The 17,166-nt window shown below is 34.7% G+C and overlaps 1 protein-coding gene and 1 long non-coding RNA gene across 3 annotated transcripts in view; one reads left to right on the top strand and one right to left on the bottom strand.

Moving 5' to 3' along the window:
- The window catches only part of LOC131895564 (uncharacterized), a 119,311-nt gene extending 110,556 nt beyond the window's left edge, over positions 1-8,755 (bottom strand). For both annotated transcript variants that reach the window (XR_009375215.1, XR_009375214.1), the window contains exons 1-2: positions 8,691-8,755; positions 255-363 (exon numbers count right to left, since the gene is read on the bottom strand). This is a non-coding gene — a long non-coding RNA (uncharacterized LOC131895564). The remainder of the gene's footprint in view (positions 1-254; positions 364-8,690) is intronic.
- The window catches only part of Dok6 (docking protein 6), a 391,510-nt gene that overhangs the window by 263,455 nt on the left and 110,889 nt on the right, over positions 1-17,166 (top strand). The gene's annotated exons all lie outside the window — the stretch shown is intronic.

The raw sequence follows: 17,166 nt of genomic DNA, 5'->3' as shown, positions 1-17,166 counted from the left end.
TGTATACATTTATATATGTATTTATACTATACACACATACACACAAAAAAAATGTATGTGTGTAACAACAATTAACAACAACAAAAAAGAGGCCATGAATTTGAAAAGTAGCAAGGAGGGTTATGTGGGAAGGCTTCAAGGGAGGAAAGGGAAGAGGTAAATTATGTAATTATATTACAATCCTCCCCAAATAGTGATTTAAAATGATCTGGAATTTTTCCATTTAAAGAGAGAATACCTTGGAGACAGAGTACCTGGGCACTCGACCAGAATGAAGAGCTTGTCCAGTGCATAGGTGTTCTACTTTGCTGGGTGTGTCGTTTTGATTTGGTTGTTGCTGCAGATGTTTTCTTGCTATTACTGCTGTGATTTAGAGTAAGGAGCAGAAAGTAAGCAGAGAAAGCATAAGAAAGGGAGATTAAACTCAGAACCAAGTGGCATTAAGTCATGACAAAAGAGCTCGGATTTTATCTTATAGTCATCAGGGAATTTTTTTAAGGCAAGCGAGTAAACAGATTTAAATTTCAGATATATCTATCTGGTGACTTTGTGGTAGATATCTTAATAATTAATCATTTAAGTAAGTTAATAATTTCAAATAAATGGCACATCTAGGTCAATGTTCTCACAACAATCACAGAATTTTAAAAAAGGAAAACAAACCAGACAACTCAGGAGACTTGTGCATCTGTCAGCCACTTACATTCCATGTGAGTTCAGTTTACCTCATTAACCTTCCTGGGACTTGATTTCTTCAGCCATAAGAACTTGAGAAAAATATATTTGCTTGTCCACCTTCTGTGCTGATATGAGGTGCAACCCAAATAGTGGATTTTGAAACAAGTTTTTGAAAGCTCCTTTGAATAGCACAAACAGAGGAGCTAATTAAACCCAGTAGAAGCCCATGCACACAACAGTATAGGTATATCTGAGGGATCAAGAAGGATGCCTTTGAAAGGCACATTCTTCCATGCGAAAGGTTAAGACACTAGGATATAGTTTTCCAGTGCTAGCTATGGACATCCCAAACAGACATGTGGCTTGAACATGATTACACAGAGGAGCTTTCTCTAGGAAAGTGGTCACCTCATAAAGGCAATGTATTTATTTCTATTTCCTCAATTGTTTTGACCATTTTACAAAACCTTTGTAAAAAGAGCTTTTCTAAGTAAGTTATATGCCCTTCAAGATCATCACATCTCCGTGATTTAGTTCAGAATGGTGTCAGCCCATATGCAAAAGCCTTGACTAATGAGAAATGAGGAACGAAGTGCTAACATTATTTTTAATTAAATAGGCATAGTCTTGTCAAAATCCAACATAAATTAACTTATTTTAGTCTCTAATTAATAAGATAAATGAGCTTATCATTAACTCTAATGATATTTTTCTTCATTTTTTCCACTATATTAGTTTGCTATCCAAAAAAATAGCAGGTTGGTAAGTATGTTCTCAAATAATCTAGGTTATTTTTTAACAAATGTTAAAACTAACACCAAGATGTAAAAGGTGAAAAAAGGTGAATCAAAATCAAAACCATTTTTGTTTTTATAAAGCTTTTTCTTCTTGATATTGAATAAATTCTAGGTAAACAATAGAAATTAACCCTGTATATTTAAGTGTCTGTAACAAGCATACATCAGTGTGTATGTGTATCAGCTACTATGATCATATGTGCATATGATCATACTACATATATATGATCATATATATATTTACTATATAGTAGCATATAATTCAAAATACACATCTTAAGTTAGTCATAATTTTCTAAATTTTAAAAATTATACTTGTTAGGATTTAGGCAATTGCAAAAATATAAAGAAAATATATTGCTTTTAGTTATTCTTTGAATGACTTCATATTTATAGAATGTTTTAAATCATATTCATTCACAATACTTACTTACTACTTCCCCACAATGCCCTCCATTCCAACCCAAGATCAGTTAGTGTTGCCCATAAGCACAGGTTTCGGGCCAACCGCCAGGACATATGCAACCTACAGGGGCCATATGTCCCAGGATAGTGACTGTCTTCAGCAGCCATCTGAACTGCCACTCCTTATCCAAGGGTGGTGCCTTATGAGTCCCTCCACCCATTTATGCTGCAATATTGACTATCTTTATCTTGTACAAGTCTTGTGCAGGTAAATATGGCTGCTGTAAATTGATGTATAACAGAAATGACATGTCTAGAAGTTAGCTTTAATAGCTTTCCTCCCTATCTTCCAGCTCTTATAGAAAATACTACACTTTTGATGAAAATTGAAGGTATGTCAAAATCAGCTCTTTCAAAACTGATCCTTTTCTTGCCTTTTAGGCTGGTTAACCTGCAAATTGTTTTCTTCAGTTCCTTCTTTGTTAAAGCAACAACACAAAAACAAAAACAAACACAAACAAACGAACAAAAAAGGCCAACCACCTGACTGCCGTTTCATTATACTCATTATTTTTAAAAGGCCAATTGGTTGACTGCCATCTAACTTAAAAAAAAATCCACAGGAAATTTTTGAATGATTATTTTAAAAGTTACAAATATGCTAAATTCAATAATACAATTATTATAAATGAAACAAATCAGAGAGACTCAAATAAATTAAAAGAAAAATTAATATATTTCAAACATTTAACTAATGTTTTTATATTATCGTGCTCGCCTTGCAACACCCTCAAGCAAGACCACCACAGAGCTGATACTCGATGCAAACACACAAGGGTTTATTGTTTACAAGCTCCAGCTCCATCCATAATCCAGCACTCCTAGGCAGTGGGTGGAGAAGAATGGTCCCAAGCCCTCAGGGTAAGGGGTTTTTAAAAAGAAAAACCACAAGCAGGGAGGTACAAGCCTTGGCATTACAGGACTGGATAAAAGTACATGACCTTTGAAATTTCTAGTTAGGGACAGGAGGAATTTTTCAACATTGGTTATCAGAAAGCCACAAGGACATTAGGGGGCTGCAGATGTTTTTTATCCAAGTTCCATATGGGCTGGCCCACCTGGGTAAGGTCATCTTGACCAGGGGTCCTTGTAGTATGTGGTCTTTCTCAGAACTGTTTGTGGGTTTTGCTGGAACTAAGTTCAGCTCCTGGTTAAGTGCTATTTAAAATGGAGTTTCTATTTTAACTTTTAAAATGGGATTTGTCTCGCTCTCTCATTATCACAAAAGCCCTATGAAAATGGCATTCTAGCCTTTATTATCACAAATGAATGGAATAAAACTTAGGAATAAGGAGCAACATGCCCAGAGATATAGAATCCATCTGTGTCAAAGAGCATGGTAGAATATGTCTGTCTTCCTCATAAAACAGCACTGCTGAAATTCCTCAGGTTTCATTTTTGTATATTAAAAATAATAATATTGTGATGTTCATTGTTTCCAGAGGCAAATAACATATGATGAAAAATATTATTTTTTAGATTATGAAAAAAATTATATAGAACAAAAACATATGTCAAGAAGTCTAACACTAGATTTCATGAAAAGGTTTAAGTTAAATAGATGATTGAGATTTACATTAAAGTCTATCAAAGGATATTCTTTCTTAAGGACAAAAGCAGATTGACCCATGCCTGCATTCTGGTAGCAGATACAAGGACCCGCAGACATTGAATCTATCCTCTACTTTCTGTTGTGTCTTTAACAGAAATCTCAATCATTCAATTTTATCAATAAAGAATCAGGAGCCAGATGCTGGGGTGAAAGCCTGCTAGCTCAGAGAAGCAGAGAAAGCACCAGCTGAACTTCCTCTTCAGCCAACATCCCAGAAACCCCCTTTCTCCTACCTTGTCACAAAAATCCCTCAAACTGCATATTCCTCTTACTCCTTCTTACTCTGTTTGTTTTCCCCTAATAATCCTATGTTCTTTTCCTGTCAACTGGTTACTTGCTCTTCTTCTTAATGTATGGTTGACCTTATTTAATCCTGTTTATATTATAATACACAAGCAGAAAGCTCTTGAATTAAAGGTGTGTGCTAGGGCTGAGCCACACTACAACTAGAGACAGTTTTTTTTTTTCAGTAAATAACACAATCTTGGAGATCATAGTGTGATCATATATCCTGCAACACTGTTATCCAACAGTATTCTGTACATTGAATCCACAGTTCTAGAGGAGTATTATAGTCAGTTAATCCTTTAGATAGAAGCGAGAAAAATGCTCAAATTAATTTTCCTTGCATATTCCCCAGAACACAGCCACTATCAGGTCCCACACATGGTTAGCCTTTGAGTAAAATCAGCAAAGAAAACAAATGTACAAAGAACCCAAGCCCTTCACACACTCCTCTTCAGGCCTATATGTAAATAAATGTTTAAAATAGAATTAATAAATGTGGAATTCATTCTATTTAGATATAAAATTCTCATGACATTAGATTCTTTACGTGATCAACCAGATAACACAGATTTGGCCAGGTGGTGGTGGTGCACACCTTTAATCCCAGCATTTGGGAGGCAGAGGCAGGTGGATCTCTATGAGTTTGAGACTGGCCTGGTCTACAAAGTGAGTTCTAAAACAGCCAGAGCTGTAAGATGGAGAAAACCTTTCTTGAAAAGCCAAAAAAGAAAAAAAAAAAGATAACATGTATTTGTATAAAATTGTCAGTTCTCTGTGATTAAAATACCATCATCATTTCTTTACAGTTGTTAAAATCAATCAAGTTGCTTCTAGAACTTTTACTAATTGTTTTCATGATAACAAGCAACAACCCTATGGAGTATTATAGCATCCAAATGACTTCTTTTGAGAAACAGAATCTGCATGGATTATAGATATTGGCTATATTAAAGAATATTTCAGATATTATTCAATAAAATAGTAACATCTGCTTCCTGAAAATCTAACCAATAGATTTCATTTTAATTTGACATTTGTTTACCAAATTAAAGTGCCATGTTTACATTAATCACTTGATCTGTTCTAATTAATCATCATTAGGGACAAATAACAATTAAATTTATACTATTGTGCAAAAATAGTAACAAGTTGGAAAAAATAAAGTGTCATTTCATGTTAGAAGCACTAGAAGCTAAAGTTTTCCTGACTTTTGGTCTTTGGTGGGTTCTGTAAATTGACCTGTTCACATGAGTCTTTTTTAAAATCAAAACAAATCCATTCAATCTATATTTGAGAACGTGTTGAAACGTGTTGAAAACACAATAAACATTGACATGTTCATCTTGTAGTTTGCAAGCTACAATTCAGAGTAAAATAGGAAGTTTCATTTTAACATTTTAGTTAAAACCAGAATAAAAAAATGAGATAATAGCCATCAGAGTAAAGTAGGGGAAGGGGGAAAAGTCAGTCCTTTTTAGCCATGTTGGCAAGATAAGAGATTTCCTCTCTGTGGAATGCTCTTAATGCTTTTAGTGGGGAGTGCCTCATGCTGAATTGTGTCTGGCAAGCAAACTTACACTGCATCGCAGAACTCTGTGGAACGCCATTACATTAAACATTTGGGCTACAAAGGACAAGTCCTAACTCCTGTGTTCCCTTATATGTGCCCTAGCCTCACTCTTAGATCCCTCATGTATCTGGTTGGGTTAGACAGTCACATTCAAAGCCTAAAACAAGGCCCTGGGGGAATGTTTTGGATTCCCCAGACCTCTAACATCCTTGCCTATGCCTCCTTGGTAACTAGTATTAGTGGCTAAGTTGATATTTAGCAATATCAATAATGTGACCACTTTTGCCTTACTCACTAATATTCTCAATAATGTTTGACAGGAAATTGACAAAATAAATTTAGAACAGAAATTATGTCTCTTTCATGTTCCTTTCCAATGAGTAATTCCTAGAAGTAAATATGTTTTTAGGAAGAAAATTTGTAAACATGTTGAAATATAGCAATGTATCCCAGCAGTTTAATAAAAAGGTGAGAAGGGGATTTTGCAAGGTAAGTTACCTCATTGTTAAATATTTTTAAATGTTTTGTAAATAAATATTTTATTTACACAGTGGCACTTAAAATGCAATGAATATATTCATCTATATATAAACTTAGATAAACTGAACTACATCTTCATTGATACACAGAATTTATCTAAAAGCATATAAATTAAGAAAACTTAATTTATTGCTTCTATTTTAATTGCTATTATTTTAATAAATATTATATATAAAATGCATTAACTAGGAGAAGTCACTAAAATGCAAACCATTTTATGACCAATCTGGTAGTGTTGCATTATACATTTTTCATATTTTGTCATGGTATGCAGGAGCTTACACTAGATTCAGAGTATAAGATCTACAGGATGTAGGCCTATACTGACATTTCCTGTGAATGTTCGGTACTCCCTTGTGGATCAGTTTATTCATCTGAAGTGAGATTTTCTCACAGTCTGCGCAATTGTTTTTAGGAAGAGATGAGATGATACATACCAAAAGACTACCACAGCGCTAGACAAAAGATGTGTGGCATGGAGTCAGAGTCACAGGTGTCAGTAAAACCTTGTTATGTCTCTTGTGGTATTTTAAAGAAGAAAACGAATTTAAAAAAGACCAATTCTTTCTATTTTAGAAGAAAAGGTTAAGTCATGTTCTGGTGCAGTGCCCCACATGTAAAACTAAAGAACATACGGCCTGGTCATTTTTCAAACTGAAGGAGCATAATTTCTTCATATACCATGTTCCACATTACACAATTGTCTGTCAGATGCATTGTCTACCACAGTCCTGACAAGGAATGAGAAATACACAGTTAACATTGGGTTTCTTTGGATAAATGAGTTCTTGCAACCTTATGGACTTTAAAATAAGGATTCTCTAAAATAACATTTGAGCAGCTCATGCTCCATTACTCTGCAATGGTATTGTACTTGAACTAAGTCGAATCAGGTTCAAAATTGGTCTTGTTTGCATGGAAAGTCCCCATTGACCTTCTATTTGCTTTCCTATTACCACTCTGAACTGACTTGGTGGTACTGGAGGCTACTATAGTTTCACTTATTATATTACCATTAAGAAAAGTAGCAGGAATTGGTTTATTCAAAACAGAGCTAGAAAACAAACCACCAGTAATCCTTCTGGAATTAAGTTATTTGCAAATAGAAAGTTTAATCAAAAGAAAAAAAGCCTTATCAACACCATCTCAGGGACTGAGTACCACATATATTCAAATAGTAAATTTATAGTTTTCCCAAGTGTGGCAGGCAAGCCAAGATAGTCAGTCCTGACATGTAACCTTTGCACCTCATTGAGGGAACATTCTTTTCTACTGATCACACTGTAGAACACCCCTTAGCCCAAAGTATCCTGTAAAGCTGGCTATAGATCAACATTTTAGCTGAGAAGGACAGTATAAAATGAGAACTATGGGTAATTTAAAATTCTGCTAATATTGTAAATTATAAATGACAAACTAAATGTGTTGTAGTGGTATTCTAAGATAAGTGTTAGTGCTTCTTTGTCGCCCTGGGATTGATGAGGGCTTTTACTGCAAGAACTGGGTCTTACCGTATGCATATAAGTTCTGCTTGTTCAGCATCATAGCTACACTGTTACTTTTACCTTGAACTGCCTTTAAATGCCCCTTCTCTCTTTTAGGATCCTAACTGCCACTTTAAGAGACTTATCAGACTGTCTCCACTTGTCCAGAGTTTCCTTGGATGGCAATTCTGCAGAAATGAGAGAACTGCTTTCCTCTGGTTATCTCTATAGCTGGGAATTGGCTTTTTTCTTTAATTGCATTCCTACCCCAGAAGGGTATCTGGAATTTCACTCCCCTTGTTAGGAATTTCTGAATTAGTTGCAATTTCCAAATAGGAACACAAGAAACACAGCTACTCAGCCTACCCTGGTGCCTAGGGAAAGCTGATCTAATTTCTGTTCCCAGTTTTACATTTTCCTAGAATCTGAAATGATTGTATGTCTGATGACTCTCACTCAGCACAAAGTTTTTGAGATCCATTCATTGTTTCATGTGCAGTTTACTTTCTCTTGTATAGTTGAATGTAATACAACTGCTTAACATGTCACCAGTCAAGAATAATATCTCTTTTTCCTTAAAAAAAAAAAAAAACAGAAAAGAAAAAAATATTTGGGATTATGTTTGTGCACATGTAAGTGTGTGTGGGCATGTCTGCGTTAGTACAGGTACCTACAGGAGCCAGAAGAGGGCGCCAGACACCATGGAGCTGCCACTACAGTTGGTTGTGAGCGGACTCACGTGCTGGTAACCAAACTGCCATCCTCTAGAAAAGCCGTCTCACTAAGCCCTGTTTTAGGCTCTTGATTCATAAACACCCATTTATTCTGTTTAAAGGAATAATTCTGATACTGAAGTTTTGGTGTTCTTTTATAGTTACCATATGATACAAGAGAATCAAGGGTCAAGAGAATCAAGGGTCACACATGAGGCTCACAGTCTCATTAATAAAGAATCTAGTAATGGGCTCAAAGGAAAACTCAGGGAAATTTTTATTAGCATTTATAGAAAAAAAATCCCAGGGCAGGCAAGCTTTAAATCTCAACATCTGCCTAAGAAGGACTATGGTGAATAGGAGTCTGAGAGTAATGCCTTTGAGGTGGCATAGAGGTTAGACACACAAGCTGAGGAGTAGCTGCAAGGCAGGGAAGAAGACGTTAGGAAAGACTGAAGAAGCCCAAATGTTGGGGAAACCCCAAGTGTTAAGGAAAACTTGCTTGGAAAAGAGAGAGAAGGAAGATGGGAGATTTAACCTTACAATTCAGGAAGCAGGCAGACATATGAAGCCATGTGTCTGGGGATCCAAAAGCTTCTGTTCTAGAGAAGAGGATTCTGGGAAGGAGGAATAGAGTATCTCACTGAGGTCCTAATTATTCCACTCATCTCTTTAGCAAGGACTAAGGCGAGCCCACCTTCCTAACAGCTCTCTTAGCTGGGTTACTGTATAAACCCAGATGTAATGTTGCATCTCCACCCAAGCCAGAGATTTTATTTTCTTGACCAGAAGGTGTTTTCTCTACTCTAACAATTCTCTCACCAAGTATGTAACAAAGTGGGAGACCAACTTACTTATTCCATAAATTCTTAACAACCAATGTAGATGTATTTCTGCATTTTAATCCATACATCATATAAAAATTCATAGCATGAAGCCTTTATAATACAAAGATTGGCAGATAAAAGTGTTCTCAAACACCATTTATAATTTCTGTTTTTTAAGATGTAAAGCTAGAACTTTGAGAACTATGAAAAAACAAAAACAGTATAATTATGTTTCAATTTCCTTAATAAGTACTTTAAATTAAAAAAATGTTTCATGCTGCCTTAGAAAGTATCATAAAACAAAACTTCCTTTGAATGTACAGATAGTGGTTTTAGTTGATTTTATTATTATTTATGGTAGGAGATAAGGAGATGATTGCAATTGAATAAATATCTTTCCTTAAGGTCAAAAGACATGCAAGCAAGGCTAGATAGTAGTGAGGGAGCAAGAGACCCATGTAACCTCTGAAGCAAAAGTGGAAAACTGAAGGCAGGAGCTTTTATTATAGAATTGACAAGATGAGGTGAAGGGTTTAGGATTAGCTCGTTTGAATGCTGTCAGTTGGCTTTGTACATCGAAGCTATCTGTCCTTATCCAGTATCCAACTTTAAGATAATGAGGGCAGATAGACAGTAGCTTAGAAAAGTGGGAACATCAAATAAAGACAGAGTGGTGGTGTGGACTTTGGATGGATGAGTTTGCATTTGAAAAGCATCCTTGGAGTTAAGATGATCAGTAAGAATTGGCTGAGGGGCAGGTCTTCCAGACTCACAGGGCCCAAATGCCAAATAATCAGATTACATAATTTTAAAAAAATGTTTTCTCAGCATATTTCTTTAAGAAATCCTTTGAAATTGTTTGTTTTAGAAATTAAGCATTCTTTTGATTATCTTTTTTTAAGACTTAATTTATTTTGTGTATATCGCAATTTAGCTTGCATGTTTATCTGTGCACCGTGTGTGTGCAGTGCCCAAAGAAGAGGGCACCAGATCCCATTGAACTGGAAAGACATATGGTTTTGAGCCATGATGCAGGTGCTGGGAATGAAACATGGTTGGTCTCTTAACCTCTATGCTATCTCTTCAGCCCTTTGACTATCTTTGAAAAATGGTAGAAGGAAGTTCTTGTCTAGCCTGTGTAGCTCAATTCTGTCACCATTGACAAAGAAAGGGCATACTAGGGAATCTGTACTACTGTTCACACTAAGTACTGAGACAGGGATGAAATTTGTTGTTCCTGAACTTTGGAATTTACTGAATGTTAAAGCGATTTGGGGAGATTAAAGAGAGAAGATGGGGTATAGCCCAGGAAAGTTGACTAAACACTGAAGCAAATAAATTCCAATTAAGTATGGTAATACACAGAATTGTTTGATCCTCTCTTCAGCAAGCAGCAAATCCATATGAATTGGAAATAATAAAAAGGCACATTTTATCAAAAAAGGTATTATGATTCTGGGGTAGAAAATAAAAAGGCAATAAAATTGTTAGAGAAATTGTTTCTCTACAGTTATGATGGGGACCCTCTTTATCTTTAAGAGGGAAAAGTATTTTATGCCTTGTCTATGAGGAGTGAACAATCACTTTCTATTGTATCAGTAGCACATAAAGACAGAATTTGCCTGATATTTTTATAATAGTCATGAGTTCAACCACTCCAAAGAGCCCTGTAAGAGCCACTGTGAATACCACTTCCTCTTTAATCTACTGGCCCTCTCTTTGCCCCTGATTTTTTGATGGCACCAAAGACAGCATTAAATCCTAGAAAAAAAGAATTTAAGCATCAACTAAGAAGGATGGAATGTATATCCCTAATCATAATACAACCTAAACTATTAGGATTGTGAAACAATGGCTTTATATATCTTTATATATTAAGATCTTAGTAAACCTGTAGTTTTAGAAGAAAAGACAATATAGTAGAATTTTTGAAGGGAAAATGCATGTTTGTACATTGGTATACACTAGCACTAATTATCAATAATGGAACAGTTCTAAATAGTAGCGTGAAATACAACTTGCATTGATGAAGTTCAAATATGTGCTTTATTGCCTTATATACTTTATTAAGCCAACTAATAACTTTTGGTTTCCCCAAATGTTACAATTATTATCATACTTTTATAATCTGTCTATATATTATTAGCATAACATCAATTTTAACACATAACAGTTATTAATCACTGTATTTACCATTATTATTTATATTGACATATACTTGGCAATTGTATCATTAAGTGTGTATCAGTCAAAGTTATTGCTTTTATCTATAATCTTTATTTATATCCTCTTACCCATATGTGCAGAAATCTATAATAATCAACCCAACCTCAGATCTCAAGCTGCTGCTAGCACATTACCAAACCCTTCTGAAATTGCCTAATGCAGGAAATGTATTTATAGCACAGCATCTATTATCTTAAATTAGTTTTACTAGTTACTAATTGGCCTCTTTCCTACTAAGGATGCTTAAGAATGCTGGTACTAAACTTATAAGTCTCCGTGACTTCAGTGTATATATACACAAATTAGTTCTGTGCTTCCAAAATGCATTGGTTTTTAATTGCAAAAAAATTAATCCTAATTCATATCCATTTATTTCTCAAAATATTAAAGTTACAGTCAATATTTTTGCTACTATAATTTGCTGAAATTTTCTTCATCCATTAGATCATTCTGTCTGCAGTTCTGACTCAGCATGCAGCACTTAAAGAGGCAGGACCTTAGAGAAGATGGACATGAATTGTCTTAGAATGAAGAAAACATGTGTCTTAGAACTCAGTTTTTCTTTTCAATATAAAATCTCTACCATGGACATGTTTTAAAAGAAACCAGAATAAATCTTCATGTGAAAACTGAAGCAAAAATTAAAAAGGTAGAGAATAATGATGAATCTCTAAGTCACCAGGTATCACATTTATCATATGTAGGCTCCAAAGTAAATATCCTTGCAATACTTGATGACTGAGAATGCCATCAATAAATGGGAAAATACTACAACAATGAGCAAATGAGAATTCCAAAACAAACACATTTAATGTTCCAAGCTTTATTTACTACCTCGATCTTAATAATATTGAACACCCATAATTATTATTTTGAGTAGTGATAGAAGTAGCTAGCATCATTGCCATCATCATTTCTCATAGTTATCTAAGTTAACCAAGTTGAGCTGAGCAATTCTCACAAACATTTGCAATCAAATGATGACTTGGGAAGGCATCATCACAAAGCTTTCCCTACTGATATATAGGGAGGTGGATATTACCTATCATGTAGATTTTAAATAGGACAAACGAAGTCACTAATACCACTTACTAACAACATCTTCAGTGTGGTCCAGAAATAGAATTGCAAAAGCCAACATCCTGTGAGGTGGAAACTGATTTACATAACCTTGAACCAGAAGTTACACATGCTCAATTTTATTTGAAGTGTATCATTTGGAAATTATCATATTCAACAAGGATGGTATGAGAACTCTGATTGATAATAGTGACAAAAATGTGTCATGTCTATGTAATACATATAACAATAAATGATATGAAATAATAAAATGTACATAACCACTAGGCATGTTTGTTCATGCCCTGTAAACTCAGTACTTGGGAGACTTGGGGATGAGGATGACTACTGGATTCTAGGCCAGCCTGGACTACATACCTGAACTACAAGATGGGTATCTCCCACAAAAAGTCATGAACAATGAAAACAAAAAGAAAAAAAACTATATAACTGCAGAAGTTATACCTGAAACAAAAAACCATCAATGCAAAGAAGGTAAAAATCAAACACTTAAAAAGATCACAATAAAATAAAAGAATGGAAGTGAGCATGAGAAACAGAGAAGGTCCTCATGCTGGATTGAACTCTTGAAAAGAGGATGTGGAGAAAATTAGACAGATACAAAATTCATGATAAAGTTGTGGAAAGATTTCAAAAATAACAAAAGACACCAGAACAAAGAGTCGGGAATTTTTATTAAAGATAGCAGTGCAAATTTGAAGGATAACCTCATTTTAGAAACAACATACTTTTGGGGATTATGGTGTAATTTATGGCTGGTATCACTGTAGGAGTTATACAAGCAAGGAGATGAAGGAATCATACCAGTACTGTGCCAGGGTGAAATGGACTGTCTACTTAACATGAAAAAACTATTTCAGACTAGTGAAACCTGAAAAGGTTCTTCCCCAGCAAACCTACATCAAAGTTTAAACATACTGAAGCAAACTTCAAGAAAAAGAAAACTAATCTAGACAAGAGACTAAATATAGCATAGCACGAGGAAAAGATATGTGAAAAGAGAAAAGATGTGGAAGTGAAAGGGATCAAACCAAATTTATTCAAAAGTGAAAATATGAAAAATTAACATTAATTTGCCAGTTCAGTCTTGAAGAGCAACAGGCTAAGGTTTGTTTATATCTACACCTTAAAACTGACACACAAGGACAAAATAAGAATAAGACCTGCATGAGGAAAACTGTAAGAATTTGATAAAAGTAAAAATGAACTAAATAAACCGGGAGTTGTCTCTATTCATGAATAGGAAGTATAAACACCCTCAAAATATTTCTTCCCTACTTGATCTACAGGTTTACTCCAACCTCAATCAACATCTCAGCAAGTTATTTATTTTTTATGTTAAAAGTTTTTTATATTCTATAATGCAATGTCCTTCTAAGTTATTATATTAATATTGACAGGCTAATTGCAAAATCTACATGGAAATGGAAAAGACTGGAATAAGTCAATGCAACATAGAAGCAAAAATAAATGACCAACACTACTCAGCTTCAAGGCTTCACATAAAGCAAAGTAGTCCAGATCATGAAGTACTGGCAACAGAACAGATGAAATAGATTAATAGAGCATAACAGAGAGATACACCAAAGCTAATAAACTCAACTGTTCTTTTACAAAGTAATATAGTAAAAATATCATTTTCAACAAATGTTACTGGGATTAATGAATATCCACATGAGAATGAAATTAAACCTTGGTATGGTTTTATAAAATATGAATCAACGTAGATTATAAACTTAAATGTAAATCTCAAAGCTATAAGCCTAAAATAAATAATATACAAGCAAACTTTGATTATTTTGGGCATGGTGGTGATTTTTTAGACACACATAAGACAAAATCACCACCCATGTAAAAACTAACATGTTGGACTTCATTTAAGTTAAAAAATAATCTATTCTATGAAATACAATATAAAGATAGTCAAAAGAAAACCTGCAAACACTAACTAATAATCAGCTATTGTCTAAAATATACAAAGATCTCTTAAGACTCAATAATAACAACAAAATATAATCCAATTCATGTATGGATCAAGGACCTGGACAGATCTTCACCAAAATTCTGTCCAGTATTATATGTCATCAGAGAGACACAGATTAGATCAATAAGCTGCTACTGAGCCGGGCAGTGGTGGCGCACGCCTTTAATCCCAGCACTCGGGAGGCAGAGCCAGGCGGATCTCTGTGAGTTCGAGGCCAGCCTGGGCTACCAAGTGAGTTCCAGGAGAGGCGCAAAGCTACACAGAGAAACCCTGTCTCGAAAAACCATAAAAATAAAAAAAAAAAAAATTAAAAAAAAAACAATAAAAAAATAATAATAAGCTGCTACTATGCACATATTACACTTCCAAAATCCAGAACACTGACAACACAAGATGCTGATGAACTATTTGTGATAGTAGAGATGTAATGTGGTACAGCTTCTTTACAGATGATTCAGAGTCATTCAAAACAAACATACTCTTATGGTGTAGCCCATCCACTGCATTGTCATCTATACAAAGGATTTTTTAAACATATTCACACAAAATTCTCCACAGGGGTGTTTCAGCAGCTTTATTTGTAATTGTAAAACTTGGAAGCAGCCCATACGTCTATCAGTAGATAAAGGGACAGACTGATGTCTTTCCAGACACTGGGACATCATTCAGTATGAATGAGCCATGAGCTGTGAGATGTGGGGAAATCTGAAATGTAGACTCTGAATGAAGGAAGGCAATCTGAACTTGCCTAACACTGTAAATTTCCAACTGTGTGGCTAAATAGCCAACATAAACAATAAACTCAGTTGTGTAATCACTCAGAAAATTATAACAGATTTCAGTAAGACTACCCACACACAATAATGCTGAAAATGAGAAAGAAGGACAATAGTAAGTGTTGAAAATGTGGAATCATCGAAATGTTCCCATATTTTAAAGTAGAATCCTCTTGAATAAACAATAGAAACCAAATAGTAGGAAAGGAAACTACAAAGTCAGAAAAACAAAACTATAATATTTATGAATGCACATGTAGAGGGAAGACTGAAAATAACAAAAGAAACAACAGTCTTTAGAAAAAAACTGTTGAATCAGAGTAGAGTGGGTGAAATTTTGGAGGGGAGAGTGAGGATGCTAACCACATTCTATTTTTAACTACATGATAGTTATGTCTCTCCCTAGTGAAAGCATTTTAATGGTAATGATAACTACCAGCAATGAAATTGGCTTTCTGTTATATCAATAAACAATATATTCATAATTTTTCTCATTTCTTCTAATCTTGCTCAAAACCAAAATTTCATAGGGAGGTATTAAAATTTTATTCTTAATTAGTGTTCTCTTTATGAAACTTTCTAGACGACATCTATAGGGATGGGGTTCGTAAGGCCTCACCCCTCAGAAAGGAGCTATAGACAACTAAAGGTTGCAGGTGGGGGCAAATAATCCAATAATCCCTTTAACTACACTCGTGTAGACAGCCCTAGTTAAATACAGTGGATCCACAAAAACAGTGTAAAATAAGAAAGGACTTGATGGGAGGGCATGCAGAGAGGTAAGAGAGGATAATAGGGAAGAATTTGAGCAAAGAACAGTCTGTGTGTTTGTGTGCATTTATAAAATAACACTTTTTGAAGTGAAAAATATTAAAAGTAGAGCATATTAAGAAAGATAATAAATATGTAGTGAACATCTATTATAATATTTGTTATTATAATATTGGAACAATTTGAAAATCACTACTTACTTCTCAAATTCCGGGCTGACAAAAATGCACATCAGCCGAACAATGATCATGTCCAACAGTCATTATACAGGAGACGAATGGGGCCATGGTATGGGCAGATCCCTTTGACTATAACTGTGATTGTCCAGACATGGAAGAAACCGCAAGACTTGCTGGTTGACAGTCAGAAAATTCTAATTCAGAATGCAGATCTTTTACATTCCAGTTACTGATGACACAGAATCTCAATGCTGACAGAAATTCCGAGAGACACTCAGAAAAAAAGCCCATATCATCAACAGTTGCTATCATATATATAGAGAGAGATAATTTTTGATCAGTCCATTCACATAGTCTCTAAATTCTGGTGTTTGCACTTGACCCTAACCAAAAGGCTAACTGACTTCTGTGTTTTGGGCATTTTTCTTGTTGTTGTTCTGGTTGTTTTAGTATAATTTGCATGATGATTGTATGGTTATGATCCTTTAAAAATAAATACTGAAATAAAAATTCAAAAAATCTCCTGTAAGGTAGTTTATCAAGAACAAGTTTAATCAGGTGTGGATTCTAGCACAAGAAGGAAATACAATGCACAAGGCTTTATAGAAAGAACTAAATATAGCCAGAAAGGAGGATGTATTTTATTTATACTTAGAAAAATCCTTTGGGTCTAGTGTGATGATGCATGCCTGTGACTTCAACAATCATGAAGTTCAGGCAGGAGGATCAGGAGGTCAAGACCAGCCTCAGCTGCATAGTTTATTCAAGGTCAGTCAATCTCAAATGAATATGAATGAATTAGTGAATGTTGTTCTATATACAACTTGCTTCAAGATATATTTGGAGGCTGAGGTTTCACTTTATCATTTTATTATTAATGTTCATTATGTTTACTAGTAGCATGGTAGCATATAAACTTTAAAATTAGGCTTATCAGAGTGGAGGGCATGACCTAAATCTCCTGTGATATACAAATCTCTGCATTAGATAATCCTTCCCATGCTCTTAACAAGAGATCAACAAGTGTCACAAAATCAATGCTGAGAATTGTTCTCTTTGCTTGAGCAAGCATATATATTCCTAGTACATATCAGGGTCTCAATAAATATTTGCTTGATTACTTGAAGATCATACCCCAGTCGAATATAATTGATGAAATTTTCTTACTTTGATATA

Source organism: Peromyscus eremicus, chromosome 19, assembly GCF_949786415.1.
Source record: "Peromyscus eremicus chromosome 19, PerEre_H2_v1, whole genome shotgun sequence".
Taxonomy (NCBI): Eukaryota; Metazoa; Chordata; class Mammalia; order Rodentia; family Cricetidae; genus Peromyscus; species Peromyscus eremicus.
The sequence above is the reverse complement of the archived record's forward strand: the minus strand, read 5'-3'. Positions and strand labels throughout refer to the sequence as shown.